We start from the raw sequence: 4148 nt of genomic DNA, 5'->3' as shown, positions 1-4148 counted from the left end.
TCATATTAGAATGATTCTTACAACTTGAAAAGACCGAATCAAGATAGGGGTAAGAATGGTTCGGTTTTTGCTCAAAACCGAACCGAAAACCAGAACTTCGATTTTTTTTAAGTTTAGAAATCACACCGTTCGGTTTTTATGTGGTTCAATTTTTGCGGTTTTTTGTGGTTCAGTTTTTTTTTTTTTTTTTGCGGTTCAGTTTTTATGATACCATCACCTCTTGGTTTTAAATCAAATGGCATAACATCCAACATGCTTCTAATGCTTGAATATAATACATATTAAATATAATATTTGTTTCGTATTTACATGAGACAATATCAATTAATCTATTAATAAAAATGATACTGTCATCGATAGTACTCTTTATATTTAAATGTTAAAAAATGTCATAAATATTATTTGTTCTTATAAATATCACTAAATATATGTTTAAAAATATACAATCATCATCTGATAAGATAAATATTTATATTTATAGAAATTTTAATTGTCACGAGTTCTTCGTTCTTACAAATATAAACACTATATATATATATATATATATATATATATATATATATGCGATGTAGTTCGTTTTTTTGCGATTTTCGCAAGACTAGAAACCGTATCGTACCGAACATTTTTGGTTTTTGCAAAACTAAAACCGCACCGTCGGTTTTTATTTCCGTTTCGTTTTTTCAGTTTCAGTTTATGCGGTTTTTTCGGTTTGCGATTCGGTGTTTACTTATCTCTAAATCAAAATATGATATCAATCGGTTAAGGTTACAAATATTTGTATGTCACCTTTTTTAATTACTATATATGTCTGCTGATATTAAAGGCAAACATAAAAAGCAAATTAGATTTAAGATTGTGAATTGTCGTGACAGAGAATTTAAAAGTAAATAAATTAAGATAAATATTCATAAATAGTTCACGTGAGTTTTCAAAAATATCAAGTTTAGTTCTTAATTTTTTTTAGGTTCATTGAAGGTATTTGTGGTTTTAAGTTTTATTGCGGCTCATCTGTTATCCGTATAAAAAGACTTTTATATCCCTTTATATCCTTTTACATTTTTCTTTAACTAAAACTATTTAAACAAAAAAGAAATAAAGAAATCACAATAACACCCCCATCCCCATTCTTCCCTAAACGTAAGCCTCCATCTTCGTTCTTCTCTTATACGACACACCTCTATCCCCACTCCCCCCTCGAACCTATCTTATTGGGAAGAAAACAAATAATGCCAACCACAACCTAACTTGCCATTAGATTTTCACAGAACCCCCACAAGGTCCAATCAAAACCCCACCCTTCGATTCACCTTCCTCCGTCATTAACACCACCTCCAAAGTCAATGAAAATCGCTTATCACTCATTCCAACCATCAGTTTTTGCTAAAATTACCTCCATTATACTCCCCTCGGTGTGTGTAGACAATACCCCAACCGCATATAACCGCCAGAGCTACCTTCAACGACCACCCCCTCAAAGCCACCATCCATTTTAAAACCGAAACTACTATTAGAACCATTGTAACATCTCGCCGTCATTTCAATTGCTGAAACAATAACCTTCAAATGTAAGGGGAAGACGAAGGTTTAGGTTGAAATTTATATATATATAAATAAATAAATAAATGAGAACATTTTTTAAATTGAGAACAAATGAGAACAATTCCAATGCCAGCTACACCTAATCATAATCCACCGCACTGTACCCCTATTCTTACTCTAGCAATATCATCGGATAATTGGAGCTGGACCACCATTAACCACCGGACAAACCGTCTGTGCCACTGGAATGTCGTTGGAGTCACCGGAACATGTTGGGATCATCGGAACGACGTCGGAATCACCAGATCCACGAGAATGCCATCAGAAATGCTAAGAGTGTCGGTGAATTTGTGAATTTTCTCACAACGACATGCAATGAAGCTACACCATATGTAAGCTAATAAATACCGGCGATGTTTAGTAACTCATCAGAAGGTATCATATTTTGTTTTCCGATTTACTCACTTGTGTCGGATTCCAACGACTTTACTAAATTTTATGATATGTAACTACGTATTGTTTGATCATTCTAGCCTTGATGTATTGATTGTCACTAGTTGATTGAAGATTCTCATATTAAGTTAGACTTATCGGAGATAAGAGCTTTGTCGAAGTGTTGATTGTTACTGGTTAAGCGGAAATGAAGATGAGTAGAATATGTGAATGGGGCGACTGGAGTGCGTCTAAGCGAAATAATTTATAGATTTAATGTCGTCAGGGAAGGAAGTAGTGGTCGTAGATAGAGATGGATGTCACCGACGGAAAACTAGTCGTTGGAGTTGGAAATCGTTATGAGCGGCACTCAACTGATGAGGTATAACTTTTTATCTGCGTTTAAATCAAATGAATTAGGTTAAAATTAGGTTTTATTTTTAATTTGGGCTTAAAACCTTAGGCAAGTTTACATGGACTTAGTTTGGGCTTAAATTACAATCGTAAAGTATTATTTAATTTAAATAAAGACGTGTTAAAATAGCGACACATCTTATTCCATTAAAATCGAATTACTTTAAAGGCTTCATATATATATATATATATATATATATATATATATATATATATATATATATATATATATATATATATATATATATATATATATATATATATATATATATATATATATATCTATTTTTCATAACGATGTGGATCTATAATTAACTTTAAAATTTATTGTTTCAATTATGCATAACAAGTGTTTGCATGGATTAATAACTAACAAAATCCAAATCTTATAAACTTAATAAAATTTAAATCTTGTAAACTTAATCTGAAATGTTGTTGAATTGTATTTTTAGAAATATTTCTAAAGCTAATTAGGAATATTTTCTTAAAAATGTCCCTAATTACTATTTTTTTTTAATTCAAATCATAGAAAACAATGTTTATACAATATTTTGTATCGTTAAAAGATGTTATATAAAAATCGTATGTGATTAATTCATATAATCACATGCGATTAAATACACTAGAATTAGTATTGAAATGATAATACGAAAATGAATTTTGTTTATATAAATCATATGTGATTAAATACATATAGTCATATGTGATAAAATACATAAGAACAATTATGAAATTAAAAACGTGGCTTTTTTCTCCACGTTAATCATATGCGATGAAATACTTATAAGGGATAATGACTTGGGAGGATAATTAGGTTTTTAGTTTGTTCGTATTAGGTCACTAAGGTTTTTTTTGTGCGTATTAGACAAATATGGTTGTTACTACCGTTTCTCTATGTAGTGGTCGGCCTTCTAGAAGCTTCGCCAGAAGCGACTAGTCGCTTCCCGAATGCCCCTTTCCTTGCCGCCAAACCACTAGGAGAGTCAGCAAGCTAGCTTGAAATAGTCCTTTTACCAGGTTTAAACGGTAAAAATGACTATTTGTAAACGGTAATAACAACCATATTGGTCTAATACGCACAAAAAAAACCTTAGTGACCTAATACGGACAAACTGGAAACCTAATTACCCTCCTAAGTCATTAACCCTAAATCTAAAGACATTGAGAATATATGACAATCAATAGTAAACTAGTTTGTTTAGAACTCGCGTCGTCCCATATAACCTGCTACTTCTCTATATGGTGAAGGTATTCATCTACAGTCGTCCCTTTGGGGACATTCAATAAAATTGGAACGATACAAAGAAGATTAGCATGGCCCCTGTGCAAGGATGACACACACAAATCGAGAAATGATCCAAAAAAAATTAAACCCTTCGTCGTCTTCTCTGGAACCCTAATTCCATTTTCAAATGCTAATAGAGTTCAATTGCAATTCTTACGTTTCGGTAGTTCATCTACTAAAGTCATGATCAGACAACATGTGGATTCCATGGTCAGATTGATCTTCTTGTTGATGTCTCTAACCATTTGTGGCTAGTAAGGGTGGTCTTTCTTTTTATAAAGTCTCCTTTAAGTTTTTTACTTTTCCTATCAGTACGGGTGATCTTTCTTTTTATAAAGTCTCCTTCAACCATTTGTGGCTAGTAAGGGTGATCTTCTTGTTGATGTCTTCAACTATTTGTGGTTTTACATATCCATTCGTTATCAAATGTAGACATTGATTGGAGGTATCAAAGTGAGATTGTATTTGTACATATGGA

General features: G+C 32.0%; 1 non-coding gene across 1 annotated transcript; it reads left to right on the top strand.

The window, feature by feature from the left end:
- The first annotated feature begins 3649 nt into the window (after positions 1 to 3649).
- LOC145007659 (U6 spliceosomal RNA) lies at positions 3650 to 3752 on the top strand. The gene has a single exon (XR_013663033.1). It is a non-coding gene; the product is annotated as a U6 spliceosomal RNA (small nuclear RNA).
- Positions 3753 to 4148: the final 396 nt, after the last annotated feature.

This window comes from Lactuca saligna, chromosome 7, assembly GCF_052625555.1.
Source record: "Lactuca saligna cultivar CGN05327 chromosome 7, ASM5262555v1, whole genome shotgun sequence".
Taxonomy (NCBI): domain Eukaryota; kingdom Viridiplantae; phylum Streptophyta; class Magnoliopsida; order Asterales; family Asteraceae; genus Lactuca; species Lactuca saligna.
The sequence above is the reverse complement of the archived record's forward strand: the minus strand, read 5'-3'. Positions and strand labels throughout refer to the sequence as shown.